At 37.8% G+C, this 12,618-nt stretch overlaps 1 protein-coding gene and 1 pseudogene across 11 annotated transcripts in view; one reads left to right on the top strand and one right to left on the bottom strand.

Annotated features, from left to right (window-relative positions):
- TAB2 (TGF-beta activated kinase 1 (MAP3K7) binding protein 2) overlaps positions 1 to 12,618 on the bottom strand; it is a 90,339-nt gene that overhangs the window by 39,181 nt on the left and 38,540 nt on the right. The window contains exon 3 of one of the 11 annotated variants that reach the window (XM_087425216.1): positions 11,867 to 12,241. The exons of the other annotated variants lie outside the window; for them this stretch is intronic. The gene's annotated coding sequence lies outside the window, so the exon portion shown is untranslated. The remainder of the gene's footprint in view (positions 1 to 11,866; positions 12,242 to 12,618) is intronic. 11 annotated transcript variants of the gene reach the window in all.
- Positions 1,509 to 2,186, top strand: LOC106803623 (large ribosomal subunit protein eL30 pseudogene; annotated as a pseudogene).

Below are 12,618 nucleotides of genomic sequence, written 5' to 3'. Positions count from 1 at the left end.
GCTTTACCTCAGTAAGATCTCTGATCAAATGTCGCTTCTGCAGAGATGGCTTCCCTGACCAACCTCTCCATCTCAAAGAATGCCAGACTTGCCTCCCCCAACACATCCTCATATCCTGCTTTTTCTTTATAGCATTTATCAATACCTGACATATGTTTATTTATTATCTATCCATCTATCCCCAAAATGTTAGCTCCACAGGATCAAGAATGTTGAAGTTCACTGCTGTGTCCCCAGGATCTAGGTCAAAGATGCAACACTTGTTGGATGAAATTAAAGTTTTACTGTCTGGTTTCTTCATATTACTTTGCTTCCAAAACACATTTCAAATGATCTAAATTTGGAAATTTATACACAATTTAAGGAAGGGGTAAATAAATAGTCTAATTCAGGACCACCTTTATTATTTAAAAGGATGAATCATGAAAATAAATTTCAACTTACTCCATTATAAAAACATATACAGAAATCTCTAGAGTTCTTTGAAAAACTCTTATCACACTTTCTTGCTTTTCTAATACAGACTAGCAAGTACAAAAATGAGAAAACTGTTCAAATGTACAATTGTATTTTAGGGGTTCCACTTCCTGTAATGGCTGAGTAGCTCTTACTGGACCAATTCCCTCACGAACAACAACTATAAATACTAGAAAAGTATTAAAAAAACAACTACTTGAAGGCAGAAGGCAGAAAGAGCAATGGGGTGGGGTGGGGTGGGGTGGTGGTGCTGGGGGTGGGAGGAGAAGAAGGGAGTCAGGACTTAGAAGAACGGAATAGTGTGGGGTGACTTGCCATTGTTTGAATGGCTTTTAGCCAGAGAGCAGGCCCAGTTGGTTTGGGTAGCTAAAACCCAGACAGAAAATCTGCAGTCTTACTTGCTTAGTGAACCAAATGACAGACTTTGGCATAACGCGGTTTTCAGCTGTTGTGGCTGATTAAATCACAGAAAGGAGAGCAGCACTAAATTCTATGTATAATCCTGCACAGACCTCTGATCCCCAATTACACATACGTGACAGATTCCAAGCAGCCAGGCTAAGGCTAAAATAACTGAACTAGAATTTCAGAGTTTATAGTCTGAGTTCAGCCAAGTTAACTGCCTACTAAAACAAACAGGCAAGTAAGCAAGGAAACCAACCAACCAACCAAACATAAACTCACTGGAGGAACACAATAGAATCCAGTCTCCACAATGTCTCATTCATAATGTCCAGGATACAATCCAAAATTATTGCACACAAGAAATAGGAAAAATGGACCCATGTTCAAGAGAAAAGGCAACCAAAGGAAACCAAGCCCAAGCTGACCCAGATGCTAGAAACAGCACACAAGGATTTTAAAGCAGCTATTTTAACTATGCTCAAGGATGTAAGGGCAAATATGCTTGAGTCTCTCAGCACAAAAATGAGAAACTTAAAAAAAAAAAGAACCAAATGCAAATTTAAGAAGTGAAAAATAAAACGTGTGAGATAAAAAAATCACTCGATGGATTTAACCTCAGATTGGAAATGACAGAAGAAAGAGGTAGTGAACTTGAAGACAAAGCAATAGGAATTATTCCAACCTGAAGGATGGAGGAAAAAAATGACGGTGGTGGTGCTGGGGGACCAAACCTCAGAGACCTGTGGAAAAGTATCAAAAACTCTAACATGCCTATAATTGGAGATCCAGAAGGAAAGAGGAGAAAGAATGGGGTAGAAAAAGTATTTGAAGAAACAGTGGCAAAAAATTTCCCCAAGTTAGTAAAAGATATAAATGTATACATCAAGAAGATGGTGACTGGCTCCCCTGCCACCCTGGCAGCTACTCCCGGTTGGGGGCCACCCACCCCTAGGGCAGGAAAGTGGTGGCTGCGAAGAAGACAGAAGGTTGCTGGAGCTGATCAACTCTAGGCTTCGATTCCTCACGAAAAGTGGGAGGACGTGCTGGGGTACAAGCAGACTCTGAAAGCAATTAGACAAAACAGAGCAAAATCAGTCATCCTCACGAAGTGCCTAGCCTTGAGGAAATCTGAAATACAGTATTATACTATGTTGGCCAAAACTGGTGTCCATCACTACAGTGGCAATAATACTGAATTAGGCACAGTGGGTGGAAAATACCACAGAGTACGCACACCAGCTGCCACTGATCCAGGTGATTCTGATATTATTAGAAGCATGCCAGGACAGACCGGTGAAAGGTAAATCACCCAAAATTTTTCTTTAATACAATTGGCCAAAGCCTGTTTTAAAAACAACAAAAATAAAACAAAACAAAAAGAACTGGATCAAGAAGATCAGCAAACCCTAAAGAGGAAAAGCCAGAGAAAACCACACATAGGCATAACAGTCAAACTGCTAAAAACCAAAGAAAAAGAAAATCTTGAAAGTAGCCAAAGAAATGATACACAGGGGAACGACAATTTGAATGAATGCTGACTTCTCATCAGCAACAATGGAGGCCAGAAGATAGTAACATGACATAATATAAGCGATGAAAGGGAAAATAAACAATCAACCCACATTCTACTTTCAGCAAAAGTAAACTTGAACAAGGCAAAATAATTTTTAAATGTAGCCTTTGTGGGTGAGTAAATAAGTTTTACAACTAAATACATTACTGAAACAAACAAACAGGTATTTACTTCATTTCAAAAGGAAAACCAAGAAATACCTTATAACTTAATCTGGAAAATTATTTCTAATAATAAATAGAAACACACTTTCTATGGTAAGATACAAAATGACTGCTCTTCTGAGAAAAGAATAAAGAAATCATACTTTATAAAAATGTTTCTAGCATTAGGTGCAAAGTTTTGGCTCCTAAACTGCCGCCAGCTCAAATGATCCAGGATTCATTTCTTAAGGACTCTAAATAGTAGCAGAGTATGTACAGTACTACAGAATCTAACAGTAAACATATTGGAAAGGTTTATAAAATGTGCCATATTCTTTCCTTTCTTAAAGAGTATGTAAAGAACTTATTTCTGACCTCCCAATGATTATCGTGACAGTGCAGAGTACTAAGTATCATTGAACGGCTCACTCAGACCTCAGGCTGTGACAGTTAGCAAGTCTTCATATTCACCACCATTTATCATGGTGACTTGTTCCAGGACTCAAAGAGCATAACCCAGCTAACTGTTTAACTGTACCCACAAAGAGAGACCATAGTCTCCAGATTAAAAAATAACCACAAAGAAAAGCAATGGGACTTACAGGTCTGACTGAAGTTTGGGAATTTATGAGGCAACTGAGTAACAGTATTTACAACTGGACTATCGTCATCTATCTACCCAGGACGCGTGAACTTCAGGAGCACCTCGTATGCAGCAGATACTGTGCTGGAGACACGCGCATGGAGTCAAGGCCCCTGCTCTCTAGGGCACAGAAATTCCTGGATTAAGGGCACATCGATGTAAATTCATCATTTAGACAACCTTTTGCCCACTATTTTATCTTCTGTCTGCCTTCTTCTGCTACCAGATGTGCTGGCTGCCGTCTCAGTCTTTCTTGTTACTATCACGGTCATTTTTTTCATCTCTTTTGCATCATTCAAAAACATGGAGTGGAAGGGAGCATGGTACATTAGGAAAAACTATAAAGAGCAGAGAGCAAGAAAAAGGGCCCAAATCATGAATTGCCTTATAGGCCATTAAAATTTGGAGGTTTTATCATCAGAGTAATGGAAAGCCACTGAAGGATTTAAGCTCAGAGGCAGAGAAGGTGACATGATCAAGAAATCATGTTACGTATGAAGAATGGCTATATTATGGAGAAAAGGGCAAAAGAGTATATAAGAAGACCACTTAGAAAACTACTGCTGTAGTCTAGCCAGGAATAAGTAATAGTTTGTATTGCAGAGATAGCAATGGAGACTGGGGAGAAAGAAAAACAAGGGATATTTATGCAATAAAAATTAATAGAACTTGGTGATGGATTAGATATTGGGGTGAAGAAGGAAGTGTCAAAGTTGATTTCTGATTTGCTCGCCAGGACAGCAGTCGCACCTATGAACTACGGAACAATGGAAAAGATCCAAGAAAACAAAGGGGTAGATGACAGGCTTGGTTTTGAACATGCTGAGTCTAGGGTAACTTTAGAACATCAAAACAGAGATATCACACAGGGAGTTGGGATACATGGGGCTGGAGCTCAGAGGAGAGGTCTGGGCTGCAGAAAAAACATTTGAGAGGCATCTTTGGTACTGGCATTAATTAAAATCTGAGTGTTAATGAGATAATCCTACCATATAATTTAAGAACACTTGAAGAAAAATATTCTTAGTTATATTACCTATAAAACATTATACAGTCATTATTAATTTTTTCCCTAAAGGCCAACATTCCTTCCATCTCAAACAATTAAACAGGATCTATATATAAAAATTGATTTTAAAACACCTTCATAATTAATTTTCTGTTCAGGAAATATGTATATTTTTCTTGGTGAGGAAGATTGGCCCTGAGCTAACATCTGTTGCCAATCTTCCTCTTTTTGCTTGCGGAAGATGGTCCCTGAGCTAACATCTATGCCAATTTTCCTCTACTTTGTATACGGGACACTGCCACAGCATGGCTTGATGAGCAGTGTGTAGGTTCACGCCCGGGATCCAAACCCGCGAAACGTGGGCTGCTGAAGCAGAGCATGTGAACGTAACCGCTACACCAATCGGCTGGCCCCCGTTCAGGAAATATTTTAACACCACATATCCTACAATAAAACATTCAAATAAAATTTTAAAGAACAGAACATGTACATAGTTTAAAAAGCCAAAGAGTACTACAAAGTTGATCAGGGAAACCAGCAATTTCCCTGCCTCATGCCTCTCCACTCCTATCCAACACTTGAGCTGTTTCTCCACGTTCCCAAACAAGAAGATTATAGGGTTATTTCTTGATTTTTCAATTCTACACTTTATCTACGGATTTCCTACTGTGGAAAATGAAGATTTAGCTTTATGACTCAGTTCTTATCCCATATATATAGAATATGCTTCTCCACTCCTATGACGATTTGCCTAATTACTTATTTCACAATTTTTGCTTAAATCCATATTCAGCGTTTACATTGCTTTTCTCTATAAACACTGTCAGCCTAGGCCCTTAGTCTATTAGGAAGGATGGACTATATCTCCAGGGTCCTTTCCCATACTAGCATTTTGGGAAGAAAAGTGTGTGTGTCCTTAATGAAAAAACTGTAGAATATTAATGTGACACACACACATATATGTATTAATATATATTATATTAATGTGACATATAATATTCACTAACATATGTGACCAAAACCTGGCTTTTTATCAAGTCCAATAAAACAGCAAAGCTCTTGGCAATTCTAACCGCAGGGGAAACAGGGAGAAAAGGGAGGGAGGGGGTGAGAGGGAAACATTATTATTCTACTCAAGTTACAGAATTAGATGAGATGCATTACTTTCTAACAAACAAACTGCCTTGATAACATGTTAAAAAACAAACAAAACCCCAAAACAATGACTACAAAGATATGGAAAAGTACATCAAAGACTGAAGGTGACCGCTCCTGACCAGGAGGTCGCGTACAAAGTAAAAGACGGAGCCAAGCTCAATTCCCTAAGATCCACCTTTTAAAATAAATGGAGTAGGGCCGGCCCTGTGGCTTGGTGGTTAAGTGCGCGCGCTGCAATGCTGGTGGCCCGGGTTCGGATCCCGGGTGCGCATCGAGGCACCACTTCTCTGTCCATCCTGAGGCCGAGTCCCACATACAGCAACTAGAAGGATGTGCAGCTATGACATACAACTATCTACTGGGGCTTTGGGGGGAAAAAATAAAATAAATAAAAAAAAAAATCTTTAAAATAAATGGAGTAACTGGTAATGTACTTTGTGTAAACTGCTTAGGTTATATAATTTAAACTGGACAGCTGAAGTATTGGCCTTTACTATTAAAGTCTTATCAAAGAAGGAAATCAATGAATAAATTAAATGTCACTCTGAGACAGGCTTAAACTTCCCTAAAGAGTAGAATATTCTAAGAGTAGAATTTCCAGAAAATGTATTCTACTTTAGCCATTTGTTTCTAAAATTTTATGGCAAAAGAACATGTTAATAGTTAAAAACAGAGATAACCTAACATTGCTTAATATTGCAACCTCAATTCTGTATCAGTGGGCATCGTCTCATTTTATGAGACAATTAAATGAGATAAAGTAAATATCTTTACTGTAAATACACTTTACTGTCAATAAAGTGCACAGTATCTGACACAGTGATGACTGGTTAAGTATAAATTTTAGGATTCTACAACTTGTGCTCATTTACTTATGAAATCTAATTTGCCACTTACTTGTAGTGTCTTTTTGGGCAAATCATTTAAAATCTCGGTGCCTCAGTTTCCTCATCTATAAAATGGTGATGACAGACTACCTCATATGGTTCTGAGAATTAAATGAGTCATACATGTAAGATAATAAAAAAGAGCACATAGTAAGCACACAAGTAAATAAAATAGCTTATGTAAGTATTGGCCATTAATACTATCATTTCTTTTTTGTAAAATGGAGAAGACAAAGAATTTCAAGGATTAGTGATAACATAGTGAAAATTAATTGTACTCAACCTGCCTGGCCTGTAGCAAAAATATAAACACTGGTAGTAATAAGCCTGTGTTCTGAATATCATGAATTTCCACAAAGTACAAAGGAACAAAACCTAGCACAGAGGTCTGCATGTTATTCTGGCTGCAGAATATTGAAGGAGTTGACTGAACCTTTGAGCCCTTCCTTTCCCACGTACATGGGACAAATAACTCGTATAACTGGGGAACTCGGACAAAACTCCCTGAAAAACCAAACAATACCAGGTTGTACGTAAGTGCCAGCTAAGTGGTAAAGACTGTGCTACAGGCGTTTAAAAGGCTCTCTGGGCTGAGGGAGGGAGCAGAAGGGTTTGAATCATGGGTACTGAAATAAGAAGGTTCAAGTATGAAGCAAGGCAACCAAATACTAGGCAGATTCTGGAGACACTGAGTCAGTCACCAGTCTGGCTAAAAGAAGGAGGGACAGAAGGAAGGAAGGGGATTAGAAAGAAAGAGTTCAAGGTGGGGAGTAGTTACAGGAGAAGACAAGAGGCCTATGAAGGCTGCAAGTGTATAGTGGCGTTTATTGTACAAGGCCTAGAGATACACTAACACTCAAGTTTTAATATTATTAGGTAAAACTATATATATATCATGTTATCTTTGCCCCATTCTTACATGATTTGAGTTTTCCCAGAACAAATTTAAGCATTCTAACAAAGAAAAATACAGTTTATATTAAATATCAAAGAGAACTAGGATGAAATACAGAAAACTAAAATTCACTTCTCAACTGCATTTAGGATCCTCCTTTAGCTTATGGACAAGAAGTTAAGGAGGTCTTTCCACTTTAACATATATACCATCCTAAAATTTAATTCTGGTTTCCATAGTAACCTCTAGAGATGATAGTTTGCTCTGTAAGCAATGGAATCTTGAGTTGGACAGGGCCCTAGAGAATCATCCTATAAAAGTATATAACTTAAGAGGTTAGAGCAAAGCCTTATTGCCTCTAGACTCCTTGCTAAACTGCCTCTTCCATCCATCTATCCAATTTTACTTCTTAAAACCCACCCTTGACAACAAACAAAATTCTTTACACAAGTAATGTTAGTTTAAAAGTGAGAGACGACCTTGTTCACTGCTGTAACCCAAATACTCAGAAAGTATATGGCAAGCAGGAGATGGTCTGTAAATACTTGTTACAATAAATCTCTAACACGCATCAGAACAAATCTAGACTTTACAGACTATTATAAAAAGAGGTATCTACCCCTCCAAACTAAAGTGTTTCCCTCACCTTCAGCTGTGCTACACTTGAGAAACTGCAAACTTGTTCCACTGCAATTTGAGGTATTAGGGAACAATTTGAGCATTAAGGGAATTTTGCTATGATTTCATCTGTGAAAGACCAGGAAACCCTAGGTGAATGCAGACAAGCAGACTCAGAAGATGAATACACAAAACATCAATATGAACACACCTCAAACATCCGTCAGCTACCTCAGCTCACCACATCTGTGTGCAATCGGTCATACCCATCCACATCTTGTATTACCACGTTCCTTCTGACTTCAGAAAACCCTTCTCTGACCACTTCACAATAACAAGCTCACTTCCATAAGCAAACTTTGGTCTTTTTCAAAGCAAAGTACAACATTTATTTGCATAAATATTGCATAAGTATTTATATGTTTCTTAACCATTTAACATGTGTAAAACTATACATTTTTTTTTTTTTTTGCTGAGGAAGATTATCCCTGAGCTAACATCTGTTGCCAACCTTGTTTTTCTTTCGCTTGAGGAAGATTAGTCCTGAGACAACATCTGTGCCCATCTTCCTCTACTTCCTGTACTTGATATGTGGGATGCTGCCAGAGCGTGGCTCACAAGTGGTGTAGGTCTGCACCTGGGATCTGAACCCCCAAACCTGGGCCGCTGAAGCAGAGTGCACCGAACTTAACCACTACGCCATGGGGCTGGCCCACTATCACGTTTTTTCAGGTTCCTATCTTTAATATTCACTCATAAAGTTTCTGACTGTTGTACCTTGAATTCCAGTTTTTCTATAAGCCCTCCGGATTTTTTTTTTTCTGCATGATTTGCATAGCATGAAACACATGTCAAATTTTAACAGAACTCTCTATACTGCAAAGCCCCTCTGACCTTAACAATTGTCAACATTACCTTCCCCAGGATGCCTAACGAGAAGGGAGAATGTTTCAACTTATCTATTTGGCGGTCAATATGATGTTAACAGTTTCTCATGACTAATTATAATTTGCATCTCTTCTGTGGATTGGCTGACATTATCAGATTGTGCAGTGAGTTATTGTTAAACAATATTTTCACCACAGAAAGCAGCAGTGATATGCAGTAAGAATAACTGAATGATGCTATAATTTTTAAAATAAAAGTTAAGGCAAGTTTTGAAACCTTTTGATCTAAACACCGCCCCCCCCCAAAAAATCATTTTACCTGCTATTTTAAACACCTTTTTACATTATTGATGTATTATGTAAGTATTACATCAAAAGTCAGTTAGCTAATAGTTGATACACTTCACAATTGATTAATTTTAAAAGAATCTACGAATGTCATTAATTGAATATAAAAAATTTCAAAATTATTTTTAACAACAAATTATTAGAATTATATTTCTTGTAGCATGATGTTATAACTTTACTAAGGTAAAGCAAACTTTCCCGCCAAAATCTATAATATCAAGTTATTTTTCTGAGTTAAAATGCAAGAATTATAAAGGGCCGGCCCAGTGGCTTAGCGGTTCAGTGCGCGTGCTCCCCCGCTGGCGGCCTGGGTTCGGATCCCGGGCGCGCACCAACGCACTGCTTCTTCGGCCGTGCTGAGGCCGCGTCCCACATACAGCAACTAGAAGGATGTGCAACTATGACATACAGCTATCTACTGGGGCTTTGGGGAAAAAAAAGGAGGAGGATTGGCAATAGATGTTAGCTCAGAGCTGGTCTTCCTCAGCAAAAAGAGGAGGATTAGCATGGACGTTAGCTCAGGGCTGACCTTTCTCACAAAAAAAAAAAAAAAAAAAGAATTATAGCTATACAATTAAAAATCTAAAATTCAAATACTATCACCATTTAAGACTAAAAACAAGATAATTACAATCCATCTTTAGCATAAGGCTTAGCATAAACAGCTGTAATATTAAATCATTTTACATAGATAATGAGTTATTTGCAAAAATAAAATAACAGAAACATACCAAATTAGTCATCTAAATGCTACTTACTCTAAGTTAGCTATTATGTTCAGATTTAGTGTTATTCAAAAGCTTGAAGGGAGCAAAGGATTATGTTACCAGAAAATGGATTTCTCAACTTTATGAGCCTACAATAATTTACTTTCTAAAGAAAAACAATAAACATTAGCAGTTGAAGTAACATAACAATCTACACCACCTCCCCTTAAAAGGAAAATTTCCGAATTTTCTCATTTACTACATTGCCTCAGGTCCATGCGTGCTGATCATTTCTTATGGTTAAAAGGCTTTCTAGTTATAAGTTCTTCTAAAAGGAATGTGCAAGTCAGCCACACTTGGCAATTTATGTATTGTGGTTTGTGGTGAGTGCTACCATTTTCTAAGGATCAAGAAAAGTGCAACAAATCTAAGACAGAATGGTTATAATTCATCAAAACATATTATATAACTAACTACCTTGTGCGTGTTTTCCAGATCCTTCCTCATTATTTTCCAATACATTAGGGCTTTAAGACAGAAACAAAGTTACCTTTCCGTGCCCCTTTTTTACTGTAATTTTTGGATAATCCAGCCTGTGCATATATATCACTTTTAAAAGAAACCGGTAAAAATACGTGATAAGTTCCTATTTATGAGTAAAAGGGAAAAAAAGAGGAGAAAAGAAAATGAAAGCACTTGAAAGAATCAGTTTTCCTCTTACCTCAAATGTAAACATCTGTGATGAACCAATGAACTCAATGACATGTGAAAATTTAATAATTTGGTTAAAATATTAATCTAAAATGGCATCTTAATATGAAGATTCAGAGAAAGTTATGAGAAGTTTCACCAACTGGTCCCCATGCAGTTTCAATCCCTTACTTGGCCCATGTTTTTTTCTGCGGCTGTCTTCTTTCTAATGTTGTGGCCCTCAGGTAACCTTTCCCCAGGGTGGACTGCTGGCCAGCTATGGGTGGGTGGGTGGGTGGGTATGTGTGTGTGTGACAGCATTGGGGGCATGATGATTAAGTTCATGAGTTAAACACAGTGTAGTGTAAACAGATAGCTATTATTACTGCTCTCTTAAAACCTTTAATAACTAACAAAAAGTTAAATAAGCAATTTTTAAATTATACACATACACCTGACAACTGCTGTGAATCATGAGACTGCTAAGTCTGCTAAGGGAGAAAATATATAAAAATCAGTATGCAAAAGAAAACATTTAAACAAAAGATTTCATTACTATAATAGTATTCAGAATCTTCTAAAGAAATTTTAGAGAATTCAAAATGAGGAAAGTTAAAACAATATTAAATTGAATGAAGTCACTAAAATACAATACAATAATTTTGTTAAGTATGTGCCAGTCTTTCAAATCTAACACTGTGAAACTGTTGTACACTTGCCTATCAGTTTTGTTCTAGTTATGGTGAATGAGTTTTATATTAGACGATCAAGAATAATCTCAGAACTGTATAGAAACTTCTACCTCAGCAGCTTTATTATATATAAATCTATTTCATAATTCTCCAATTACAGACAACCTTAGAGAACATCCAATTTAATAATATTTTAAATTGTATAATATAATTGCACAAAAAAAATCTCACTTTACAATACTTATCTATAAATCTATAAGGACTTTCCTAATGAAATATGAAATTTGAACCATAACATATGAAAGTGATCATCTACTTAACATTCTGATTTATGAAATAACACATTTTCTAATGCATTATTCTTATATATTTTCATATGTACTATATATACATTGCTTACTCAACTTTTCTTGAGTGCCTACTACTTACTCTATACTATAATGAGTGCTGAAAATATTAAAATTAATAAAAGCACAGTTGCCTATATTCAAGAAATTTACACTTTAGTAGGGGAAGACAAACACATCAACAAAAAATGTAATAACTGAGCTGTTGCACAGGGGAACAAAGGAGTGACCAGTCAATTGTGAGCAAGTGGGAAGAGCTGAAGAAAGGATTCCTTATGAAGGCGGCCCCTAAGCTGGGTCTCAGAAGATGAAAATGTGCTCACCAGGTGAACAGGTGAGGGGGAAAGAATCTTTCAGACATGATCAGCTGCCTGGACAAAGACTCACAGGAGTAAGACAGCACGGCAAATTCGGGAAACCACAAGTAGCTGTCTAACGTTGAAGGGCAGGGAGCAAGACCGACAAGGACAAACTGTGAGGAAAGACGAGGCTGAAGGAGCGGGGGAGGCAGTGGCACATCCTAGAAGATCTTAATGGTCCTCCTCTGCACCAGACATGCTGCGTCCCACGAGTCAGCACGAACAACACGCCTCTCACTTTCTCGACTCAAGCGATTTCTCTCTGCAGTTCCAGGCCTGCCTGGGGGTTCTGTGACATCCCACCAAGGCCCAGAGGCGGGCGGGCATGCATTCAGCAACATCCACTCTGTGCCATTTAGGTGCATAAGCCGCAACGGAGGTCAAGACGAAGAAGCACCTATAACTTAGGAACCGAGGAGAGGGAGGAGAAACGTCACCAAGAATGCAGTGCTTGGGCCTAGCCAATAGCGATTAATAATCAAGTCTTGCAGGTAACACTGACAATGGTTTGTGTTGCAGAAAAGGCCATAAAAGAAGGTGATAAATTTGAAGAATTAGGGCTGTAGTGCAGCAGGGAAGTGAGATAAGGTTGAAAAAGTGGGAGATTTTCAGTGAAAAATGTACAGATTCCAGATAATATAAAAGGTACATCTAAGAAAATTCTACTGGTCTGGAACTTTCTCACAGATATGACCCACTTTTTGGCTCACTTTCATTTCTGGGATCCATTCTACAAACTGTCCACTATATGCCAGGCAACGTGCTCCAAATATGTAAAGA

The sequence above is a fragment of the Ceratotherium simum genome, chromosome 38 (assembly GCF_057802395.1).
Source record: "Ceratotherium simum simum isolate JZ-2026a chromosome 38, ASM5780239v1, whole genome shotgun sequence".
Taxonomy (NCBI): domain Eukaryota; kingdom Metazoa; phylum Chordata; class Mammalia; order Perissodactyla; family Rhinocerotidae; genus Ceratotherium; species Ceratotherium simum.
The sequence above is the reverse complement of the archived record's forward strand: the minus strand, read 5'-3'. Positions and strand labels throughout refer to the sequence as shown.